A 12,693-nucleotide genomic window follows, 5' to 3' on the forward strand; every position below is an offset into this window, starting at 1 on the left:
CGTTCGGCCGCGCCCCCCTCGCCCCTTGCCCGCGCTCATCGGGGCTCCGCCTGCTGCCTTCCTACGCCGGAGCCACCACGCTCGCTGGCCCGCCGCTCACCGTGCCGCCCCCCCTTGGTGCTGTTGCTCAAGCAGTGGCCGCGGCCATAGCCGCCGCCGGCGCCGGACCCCGGTAGCCCGTGGCTGCGCCATTTGGGCAGCGCCCAACGCCCGGCGTGCCGCGCCGCCGTGCCTGAGGTCTGTGGTCGGGCGCCCACACGCCCTTCGCCCGTTACGCCCGATCTGCTTAGGCCCGAGGGGCCACTGGACAACGGGCCCCACGCCCAGAACAAAAAAATGTGTTATAAAAAATAAATAAATAAATAAATAATTAAATTAATTAATTAATTAAAGAATTAATTAACTTAATTAATCCTAATTTAATTAACCTAATTAACTACTGTTAATTAACAGTATAGCCAATGACAGGTGGGCCTGCTGTCTAGTTTGACCAAGTCAAACTGCTGACTGGACTAGCCTAGTCATTGACAAGAGGGTCCCACTAGACCCCTTTGACCAGTCAACGGTCCTAGTTGACTGTTGATTGGGAAGTCAACTGGACCCCACCTGTCAGCCCCTTTAGTACATTGTTGTGTACAAGCTGCGGGTACACTTAGCAATTTCACCTTTAATTTTGAAATAATAAATAAATTCAGAAAATTTTAGAAATTGTTTAAAACTTTGAAAAATCATATAAAATAAACCATAGCTCGAATGAAAAAACTTTGTACATGAAAGTTGCTCAGAACGACGAGAAGAACCCGGATACACAGCCCGTTCGTCCGCCACGCATCCCTAGCATAGCAAACACGCAACTTTCCCCCTCCGGTTCATTTGTCCGAAAACGCGAAACACCGGGAATACGTTCCCGGATGTTTTCCCCCTTCACCGGTACCACCTCGTACCACGTTAGGGCACACCTAGCATCACGCTTTGTCATGTCATGCATCGTCATGCATTTGTTTGCATTATATTTATTGTTTCTTCCCCCTCTTCTCTCGCTAGGCACCGAGACCGACGCCGCTGCTACCCAGTACGACTACGGGGTTGACGACCACTCTCTCTTGCCAGAGCAACCAGGCAAGCCCCCCCCCCCTTGATCACTAGATATCGCCTACTCTCCTCTATACTGCTTGCATTAGAGTAGTGTAGCATGTTACTGCTTTCCGTTAATCCTATCCTGATGCATAGCCTGTCATTGTTGCTACAACTGTTGATACCTTACCTGCAATCATAAATGCTTAGTATAGGATGCTAGTTTATCATCAGTGGCCATACATTCTTGTCCGTCTGCCATGCTATACTATCGGGCCGTGATCACTCGGGAGTTGATCACGGGTATATACCTATACTTTATACATGATACATGTGATGAGTAAAGTCGGGTTGGCTCGAGGAGTACCCGTGAGTGATTCACGAATTGGGGGCTGAAAGGACCTTTGTCCCAACGGCCCTCTAGGTGGATCATTGTGGCGGAGCGAGAAGGCAGGTTGAGACCACCTAGGAGAGAGGTGGGCCTGGCCCTGGTCGGCGTTCGCGGTGTCTTCAAGATAACACGTTTAACGAGATCTTGGTATTTGATCTGAGTCTGGCTACTGGCCTATACGCACTAACCATCTACGCGGGGACAGTTATGGGCACTCGACGTTGTGGTATCAGCCGAAGCCTTCGTGACGTCAGCAACTGAGTGGCGCACGCCGGATTGGACCGTAAGCCTGCTCTTGTATTAAGGGGGCTAGTTCTACTTCCGGCCGCATTCGCAACGTGCAGGTGTGTAAAGGGCGATGGGCCCAGACCCCTGCGCCATAAGATTTAGACCGGCGTGCCGGCCTCTCTGTTGTGCCTAGGTAGGGTTGCGACGTGTTGATCTTCTGAGGCCAGGCATGACCCAGGAAAGTGTGTCCGGCCAAATGGGATTGAGCATGTTGGGTTATGTGGTGCACCCCTGCAGGGAAGTTAATCTATTCGAATAGTCGTGATCTTCGGTAACAGGACGACTTGGATTTGTACCTTGACCTTATGACAACTAGAACTGGATACTTAATAAAACACACCCTTCCAAGTGCCAGATACAACCGGTGATCGCTCTCTCACAGGGCGACGAGGGGAGGATCATCGGTTAGGATTATGCTATGCGATGATACTTGGAGGACTTCAGTCTACTCTCTTCTACATGCTACAAGACAGAGGCTGCCAGAAGCGTAGTCTTCGAAAGGACTAGCTATCCCCCCTTATTCCGGCTTTCTGCAGTTCATTCCACATATAATAGCCTTATTCCAGTTGATACCAATGCATACATATGTAGTGTAGCTCCTTGCTTGCGAGTACTTTGGATGAGTACTCACGGTTGCTTTTCTCCCCCTTTTCCCCTTTCCTATACCCGATTGTTGCGACCAGACGTTGGAGCCCAGGAGCCAGACGCCACCGTCGACGATGACTACTACTACTCGGGAGGTGCCTACTACTATGTGCAGCCCGCTGACAGCGTCCAGGAGTAGTTTAGGAGGATCCCAGGCAGGAGGCCTGCACCTCTTTCGATCTGTATCCTAGTTTGTGCTAGCCATCTTATGGCAACTTGTATAACTTATGTCTGTACTCAGATATTGTTGCTTCCGCTGACTCGTCTACAATCGAGCTCTTGTATTCGAGCCCTCGAGGCCCCTGGCTTGTAATATGATGCTTGTATGACTTATTCTGTTTGTAGAGTTGTGTTGTGATATCTTCCCGTGAGTCCCTGATCTTGATCGTACACCTTTGCATGTATGATTAGTGTATGATTGAATCGGGGGTGTCACATCAGTCTAAAATCTTTACACTATGTCTTGTAGATCAAATGTCCCACGCTAATGTTGCCCTCAACTTCAATGCGTTCCTAGAGAAAACCAAGCTGAAAGATGATGGCAGCAACTATACGGACTGGGTCCGGAACCTGAGGATCATCCTCATAGCTGCCAAGAAAGATTATGTCCTAGAAGCACCGCTAGGTGACGCACCCATCCTAGAGAACCAAGATGTTATGAATGCTTGGCAGTCACGTGCTGATGATTACTCCCTCGTTCAGTGCGGCATGCTTTACAGCTTTGAACCGGGGCTCCAAAAGCGTTTTGGGAGACACGGAGCATATGAGATGTTCGAAGAGCTGAAAATGGTTTTCCAAGATCATGCCCGGGTTGAGAGATATGAAGTCTCCGACAAGATCTTCAGTTGTAAGATGGAGGAAAACAGTTCTGTCAGTGAACACATACTCAAAATGTCTGGGTTTCATAACCACTTGACTCAGCTGGGAGTTAATCTCCCGGATGACACGGTCATTGACAGAATCCTTCAGTCGCTTCCACCGAGCTACAAGAGCTTTGTGATGAACTTCAATATGCAGGGGATGGAAAAGACCATTCCTGAGGTATATTCAATGCTGAAATCAGCGGAGGTGGAAATCAAAAAGGAACATCAAGTGTTGATGGTGAATAAAACCACTAAGTTCAAGAAAGGCAAGGGTAAAAAGAACTTCAAGAAGGACGGCAAGGGAGTTACCGCGCCCGGTAAGCAAGCTGCCGGGAAGAAGCCAAAGAATGGACCCAAGCCCGAGACTGAGTGTTTTTATTGCAAGGGAAGTGGTCACTGGAAGCGGAACTGCCCGAAATACTTAGCGGACAAGAAGGCCGGCAACACTAAAGGTATATGTGATATACATGTAATTGATGTGTACCTTACCAATACTCGTAGTAGCTCCTGGGTAATTGATACCGGTGCGGTTGCTCACATTTGTAACTCAAAGCAGGAGATGCGGAATAAGCGGAGACTGGCGAAGGACGAGGTGACGATGCGCGTCGGGAATGGTTCCAAGGTCGATGTGATCGCCGTCGGCACGCTGCCTCTACATTTACCTACGGGGTTAGTTTTAAACCTCAATAATTGTTATTTAGTGCCAGCTTTGAGCATGAACATTGTATCAGGATCTCGTTTAATTCGAGATGGCTACTCATTTAAATCCGTGAATAATGGTTGTTCTATTTATATGAGAGATATGTTTTATGGTCATGCTCCACTGGTGAATGGTTTATTCTTAATGAATCTCGAGCGTAATGTTACACATATTCATAGTGTGAATACCAAAAGATGTAAGCTTGATAATGATAGTCCCACATACTTGTGGCACTGCAGCCTTGGTCACATAGGTGTCAAACGCATGAAGAAGCTCCATGCAGATGGGCTTTTGGAGTCTCTTGATTACGAATCATTTGACACGTGCGAACCATGCCTCTGTAGGGGAACGTTGCAGAAAACAAAAAATTTCCTACTCGTTTCACCAAGATCATCTAGGAGTTCATCTAGCAACGAGTGATTAGATGCATCTACATACCTTTGTAGATCGCGAGCGGAAGCGTTCAAAAGAACGGTGATGATGTAGTCGTACTCGACGTGATCCAAATCACCGATGACCAGCGTCGAACGGACGGCACCTCCGCGTTCAACACACGTACGGGACGGGAGACGTCTCCTCCTTCTTGATCCAGCAAGGGGAAAGGAGAGGTTGATGAAGATCCAGCAGCACGACGGCGTGGTGGTGGATGCAGGGCGTCACAGCAGCAGGGCTTCGCCGAGACTACGAGGGAGAGACGTAACGGGGGGAGGTGGAGGCGCCAGGGGCTGGTGTATGAAGTCCCTCCTCTCCCCCACTATATATAGGGGTGCCAAGGGGGGGTGGCCGGCCCTAGTAGATGAGATCTACTAGGGGGGCGGCGGCCTAGGGGAGGTTTCCCTCCCCCCCAAGGCACCTCGGGGTGCCTTCCACCACTTGGACTCCTCCTTGGTGGAACCCTAGGCGCATGGGCCTATAGGGGCTGGTGCCCTTGGCCCATCTAGGCCAAGGCGCACCCCCTACAGCCCATGTGGCCCCCCGGGACAGGTGGCCCCACCCGGTGGACCCCCGGGACCCTTCCGGTGGTCCCGGTACAATACCGATAACCCCGAAACTTGTCCCGATGCCCGAAATAGCACTTCCTATATATAATTCTTTACCTCCGGACCATTCCGGAACTCCTCGTGACGTCCGGGATCTCATCCGGGACTCCGAACAACATTCGGGTTTCTGCATATACATATCTTCATAACCCTAGCGTCACCGAACCTTAAGTGTGTAGACCCTACGGGTTCGGGAGACAAGCAGACATGACCGAGACGACTCTCCGGTCAATAACCAACAGCGGGATCTGGATACCCATGTTGGCTCCCACATGCTCCACGATGATCTCATCGGATGAACCACAATGTCGAGGATTTAATCAATCCCGTACGCTATTCCCTTTGTCTATCGATATGTTACTTGCCCGAGATTCGATCGTCGGTATCCCAATACTTCGTTCAATCTCGTTACCGGCAAGTCACTTTACTCGTACCGTAATGCATGATCCCGTGACCAGACACTTGGTCACTCTGAGCTCATTATGATGATGCATTACCGAGTGGGCCCAGTGATACCTCTCCGTCATACGGAGTGACAAATCCCAGTCTTGATCCATGTCACCCAACAGACACTTTCGGAGATACCCGTAGTCTACCTTTATAGTCACCCAGTAACGTTGTGACGTTTGGCATACCCAAAGCACTCCTACGGTATCCGGGAGTTACACGATCTCATGGTCTAAGGAAAAGATACTTTGACATTGGAAAAACTCTAGCAAACGAACTATACGATCTTGTGCTATGTTTAGGATTGGGTCTTGTCCATCACATCATTCTCCCAATGATGTGATCTCGTTATCAATGACATCCAGTGTCCATAGTCAGGAAACCATGACTATCTGTTGATCAACGAGCTAGTCAACTAGAGGCTCACTAGGGACATGTTGGTGTCTGTTATTCACACATGTATTACGATTTCCGGATAACACAATTATAGCATGAATAAAGACAATTATCATGAACAAGGAAATATAATAATAATGCTTTTATTATTGCCTCTAGGGCATATTTCCAACAGTCTCCCACTTGCACTAGAGTCAATAATCTAGTTACATTGCGATGAATCGAACACCCATGGAATTCTGGTGTTGATCATGTTTTGCTCTAGGGAGAGGTTTAGTCAACGGATCTGCTACATTCAGGTCCGTATGTACTTTACAAATCTCTATGTATCCATCTTGAACATTTTCACGAATGGAATTGAAGCGACGTTTGATGTGCCTTGTCTTCTTGTGAAACCTGGACTCCTTGGCAAGTGCAATAGCTCCAGTGTTGTCACAGAAGAGCTTGATCGGCCCCGACGCATTGGGTATGACTCCTAGGTCGGTGATGAACTCCTTCACCCATATTGCTTCATGTGCTGCCTCCGAGGCTGCCATGTACTCCGCTTCACATGTAGATCCCGCCACGACGCTTTGCTTGCAACTGCACCAGCTTACTGCCCCACCATTCAAAATATACACGTATCCGGTTTGTGACTTAGAGTCATCCAGATCTGTGTCGAAGCTAGCGTCGACGTAACCCTTTACGACGAGCTCTTCGTCACCTCCATAAACGAGAAACATTTCCTTAGTCCTTTTCAGGTACTTCAGGATATTCTTGACCGCTGTCCAGTGTTCCTTGCCGGGATTACTTTTGTACCTTCCTACCAAACTGACGGCAAGGTTAACATCAGGTCTGGTACACAGCATGGCATACATAATAGAACCTATGGCTGAGGCATAGGGGATGATGCTCATCTCTTCTATATCTTCTGCCGTGGTCGGACATTGAGCTGAGCTCAATTTCACACCTTGTAACACAGGCAAGAACCCTTTCTTGGATTGATCCATATTGAACTTCTTCAATATCTTATCAAGGTATGTGCTTTGTGAAAGACCTATGAGGCGTCTCGATCTATCTCTATAGATTTTGATGCCTAATATATAAGCAGCTTCTCCAAGGTCCTTCATTGAAAAACTTTTATTCAAGTAGGCCTTGATGCTGTCCAAGAGTTCTATATCATTTCCCATCAACAGTATGTCATCTACATATAATATGAGAAATGCTACAGAGCTCCCACTCACTTTCTTGTAAACGCAGGCTTCTCCATAAGTCTGTGTAAACCCAAACGCTTTGATCATCTCATCAAAGCGAATGTTCCAACTCCGAGATGCTTGCACCAGCCCATAAATCGAGCGTTGGAGCTTGCACACTTTGTCAGCATTCTTAGGATCGACAAAACCTTCCGGTTGCATCATATACAATTCTTCCTTAAGGAAACCATTAAGGAATGCCGTTTTGACGTCCATTTGCCATATTTCGTAATCATAGAATGCGGCAATTGCTAACATGATTCGGACGGACTTCAGCTTCGCTATCGGTGAGAAAGTCTCATCGTAGTCAACCCCTTGAACTTGTCGATAACCCTTAGCGACAAGCCGAGCTTTATAGATGGTCACATTACCATCCGCGTCTGTCTTCCTCTTAAAGATCCATTTATTTTCTATGGCTCGCCGCTCAACGGGCAAGTCAGTCAAAGTCCATACTTTGTTTTCATACATGGATCCTATCTCGGATTTCATGGCTTCTAGCCACTTGTCGGAATCCGGGCCCGCCATCGCTTCTTCATAGTTCGAAGGTTCACCATTGTCTAACAGCATGATTTCCAAGACTGGGTTGCTGTACCACTCTGGTGCGGAACGTGTCCTTGTGGACCTTCGAATTTCAGTAGGGGCTTGATCAGAAGTATCTTGATCATTATCATTAATTCCCTCTCTAGTCGGTGCTGGCACCTCAGGAACATTTTCTTGAGTTGCGCCATTTTTCGGTTCAAGAGGTAATACTTCATCAAGCTCTACTTTCCTCCCACTTACTTATTTCGAGAGAAACTCTTTCTCCAGAAAGGACCCATTCTTGGCAACAAAGATCTTGCCTTCGGATCTGAGGTAGAAGGTGTACCCAATAGTTTCTTTTGGGTATCCTATGAAGACGCATTTTTCCGACTTGGGTTCGAGCTTTTCAGGTTGAAGTTTCTTGACATAAGCATCGCATCCCCAAACTTTTAGAAACGACAGCTTAGGTTTCTTCCCAAACCATAATTCATACGGTGTCGTCTCAACGGATTTCGACGGAGCCCTATTTAAAGTGAATGCGGCAGTCTCTAAAGCATAGCCCCAAAAAGAAAGCGGTAAATCGGTAAGAGACATCATAGATCGCACCATATCTAACAGAGTGCAATTACGACGTTCGGACACACCATTACGCTGAGGTGTTCCAGGCGGCGTGAGTTGTGAAACTATTCCACATTTTCTTAAGTGTGCCCCAAACTCGTGACTCAAGTATTCTCCTCCACGATCTGATCGTAGAAACTTGATTTTCCTGTCACGTTGATTTTCAACCTCACTCTGAAATTCCTTGAACTTTTCAAAGGTTTCAGACTTGTGTTTCATTAAGTAGATATACCCATACCTACTTAAATCATCAGTGAGGGTGAGAACATAACGATAGCCACCGCGAGCCTCAACACTCATCGGACCGCACACATCAGTATGTATGATTTCCAATAAGTCGGTTGCTCGCTCCATTGTTCCTGAGAACGGAGTCTTGGTCATTTTACCCATAAGGCATGGTTCGCACGTGTCAAATGATTCATAATCAAGAGACTCTAAAAGTCCATCAGCATGGAGCTTCTCCATGCGTTTGACACCTATGTGACCAAGGCGGCAGTGCCACAAGTATGTGGGACTATCATTATCAACCTTATTTCTTTTGGTACTCACATTATGAACATGTGTAGCATCACGTTCGAGATTCATAAAGAATAAACCATTCACCATAGGAGCATGACCATAAAACATATCTCTCATAAAAATGGAACAACCATTATTCTCAGATTTAAAAGAGTAGCCATCTCGAATTAAACGAGATCCCGATACAATGTTCATGCTCAAAGCTGGCACTAAATAACAATTATTAAGGTTTAAAACTAATCCCGAAGGGAGATGCAGAGGTAGCGTGCCGACGGCGATCACATTGATCTTGGAACCATTCCCGACGCGCATCGTCACCTCGTCCTTTGCCAGTTTCCGCTTATTCCGCAGCCCCTGCTTTGAGTTACAAATGTGAGCAACTGCACCGGTATCAAATACCCAGGAGCCACTACGGGCACTAGTAAGGTACACATCAATTACATGTATATCACATATACCTTTTGTTTTGCCGGCCTTCTTATCCGCTAAGTACTTAGGGCAGTTCCGCTTCCAGTGACCGCTTCCCTTGCAATAAAAGCACTCAGTCTCGGGCTTGGGTCCATTCTTTGGCTTCTTCCCGGCAGCTTGCTTGCCGGGCGCGGCAACCTCCTTGCCGTCCTTCTTGAAGTTCCTTTTACCCTTGCCTTTCTTGAACTTAGTGGTTTTATTGACCATCAACACTTGATGTTCCTTCCTGACTTCTACCTCTGCCGATTTCAGCATAGCAAATACTTCAGGAATGGTCTTTTCCATCCCCTGCATATTGAAGTTCATCACAAAGCTCTTGTAGCTTGGTGGAAGCGACTGGAGGATTCTGTCAATGACTGCATCGTCCGGGAGATTAACTCCCAGCTGAGTCAAGCGGTTATGCAACCCAGACATAGTGAGTATGTGCTCACTGACAGAACTGTTTTCCTCCATCTTACAGCTGAAGAATTTGTCGGAGACTTCATATCTCTCGACCCGGGCATGAGCTTGGAAAACCATTTTCAGCTCTTCGAACATCTCATATGCTCCATGTCTCTCAAAACGCTTTTGGAGCCCCGGCTCTAAGCTGTAAAGCATGCCGCACTGAACGAGGGAGTAGTCATCGAAACGTGCCTGCCAAGCGTTCATAACATCTTGTTCTGCAGGGAGAACGGGTGCGTCACCAAGCGGTGCTTGTAGGACATAATCTTTCTTGGCAGCTATGAGGATGATCCTCAGGTTCCGGACCCAGTCTGTATAGTTGCTGCCATCGTCTTTCAGCTTAGTTTTCTCTAGGAACGCGTTGAAGTTGAGGACTACGTTGGCCATTTGATCTACAAGACATATTGCAAAGATTTTAGACTAAGTTCATGATAATTAAGTTCAACTAATCAAATTATTAGTGAACTCCCACTTAGATTAGACATCCCTCTAGTCATCTAAGTATTACATGATCCGAGTTAAACTAGACCGTGTCCGATCATCACGTGAGACGGACTAGTCAACATCGGCGAACATCTTCATGTTGATCGTATCTTCTATACGACTCATGCTCGACCTTTCGGTCTTCTGTGTTCCGAGGCCATGTCTGTACATGCTAGGCTCGTCAAGTCAACCTAAGTGTTTGCATGTGTAAATCTGTCTTACACCCGTTGTATGTGAACGTCTGAATAAAACACCCGATCATCACGTGGTGTTTTGAAACAGCGAACTGTCGCAACGGTGCACAGTTAGGGGGAACATTTCTTGAATTTATTGTGAGGGATCATCTTATTTACTACCGTCGTTCTAAGTAAACAAGATGCAAAACATGATAAACATCACATGCAATCAAATAATAAACGTGACATGATATGGCCAATATCACATAGCTCCTTTGATCTCCATCTTGGGGCTCCATGATCATCTTGTCACCGGCTTGACACCATGATCTCCATCATCATGATCTCCATCATCGTGTCTCCATGAAGTTGCTCGCCAACTATTACTTCTACTACTATGGCTAACGCGTTTAGCAATAAAGTAAAGTAATTTACATGGCGTTTCTTGATGACACGCAGGTCATATAAAAGAATAAAGACAACTCCTATGGCTCCTGCCGGTTGTCATACTCATCGACATGCAAGTCGTGAATCCTATTACAATAGCATGAACATCTCATACATCACATATAGATCATTCATCATTCATCACAACTTTGGCCATATCATATCACAAACCACTTGCTGCAAAAACAAGTTAGACGTCCTCTAATTGTTGTTGCAAGTTTTACGTGGCTGAATTAGGGTTCTAGCAAGAACATTTTCTTACCTACGTTAAAGCCACAACGTGATTTGTCAACTTCTATTTACCCTTCATAAGGACCCTGTTCATCGATTCTGCTCCAACTAAAGTAGGAGAGACAGACACCCGCCAGCCACCTTATGCATCTAGTGAATGTTAGTCGGTGGAACCGGTCTCACGTAAGCGTACGTGTAAGGTTGGTCCGGGCCGCTTCATCCCACAATACCGCTGAAGCAAGAAAGGACTAGTAACGGCAAGAAAGTTGACAAATCTACGCCCACAACAAATTGTGTTCTACTCGCGCAAGAAGAACTACGCATAAACCTAGCTCATGATGCCACTGTAGGGGAACGTTGCAGAAAACAAAAAATTTCCTACTCATTTCACCAAGATCATCTAGGAGTTCATCTAGCAACGAGTGATTAGATGCATCTACATACCTTTGTAGATCGTGAGCGGAAGCGTTCAAAAGAACGGTGATGATGTAGTCGTACTCGACGTGATCCAAATCACCGATGACCAGCGTCGAACGGACGGCACCTCCGCGTTCAACACACGTACGGGACGGGAGACGTCTCCTCCTTCTTGATCCAGCAAGGGGAAAGGAGAGGTTGATGAAGATCCAGCAGCACGACGGCGTGGTGGTGGATGCAGGGCGTCACAGCAGCAGGGCTTCGCCGAGACTACGAGGGAGAGACGTAACGGGGGGAGGTGGAGGCGCCAGGGGCTGGTGTATGAAGTCCCTCCTCTCCCCCACTATATATAGGGGTGCCAAGGGGGGGTGGCCGGCCCTAGTAGATGAGATCTACTAGGGGGGCGGCGGCCTAGGGGAGGTTTCCCTCCCCCCCCCAAGGCACCTCGGGGTGCCTTCCACCACTTGGACTCCTCCTTGGTGGAACCCTAGGCGCATGGGCCTATAGGGGCTGGTTCCCTTGGCCCATCTAGGCCAAGGCGCACCCCCTACAGCCCATGTGGCCCCCCGGGACAGGTGGCCCCACCCGGTGGACCCCCGGGACCCTTCCGGTGGTCCCGGTACAATACCGATAACCCCGAAACTTGTCCCGATGCCCGAAATAGCACTTCCTATATATAATTCTTTACCTCCGGACCATTCCGGAACTCCTCGTGACGTCCGGGATCTCATCCGGGACTCCGAACAACATTCGGGTTTCTGCATATACATATCTTCATAACCCTAGCGTCACCGAATCTTAAGTGTGTAGACCCTACGGGTTCGGGAGACAAGCAGACATGACCGAGACGACTCTCCGGTCAATAACCAACAGCGGGATCTGGATACCCATGTTGGCTCCCACATGCTCCACGATGATCTCATCGGATGAACCACGATGTCGAGGATTTAATCAATCCCGTACGCTATTCCCTTTGTCTATCGATATGTTACTTGCCCGAGATTCGATCGTCGGTATCCCAATACCTCGTTCAATCTCGTTACCGGCAAGTCACTTTACTCGTACCGTAATGCATGATCACGTGACCAGACACTTGGTCACTCTGAGCTCATTATGATGATGCATTACCGAGTGGGCCCAGTGATACCTCTCCGTCATACGGAGTGGCAAATCCCAGTCTTGATCCATGTCACCCAACAGACACTTTTGGAGATACCCGTAGTCTACCTTTATAGTCACCCAGTTACGTTGTGACGTTTGGCATACCCAAAGCACTCCTACGGTATCCGGGAGTTACA

The sequence above is a fragment of the Triticum dicoccoides genome, chromosome 6A (assembly GCF_002162155.2).
Source record: "Triticum dicoccoides isolate Atlit2015 ecotype Zavitan chromosome 6A, WEW_v2.0, whole genome shotgun sequence".
NCBI lineage: Eukaryota > Viridiplantae > Streptophyta > Magnoliopsida > Poales > Poaceae > Triticum > Triticum dicoccoides.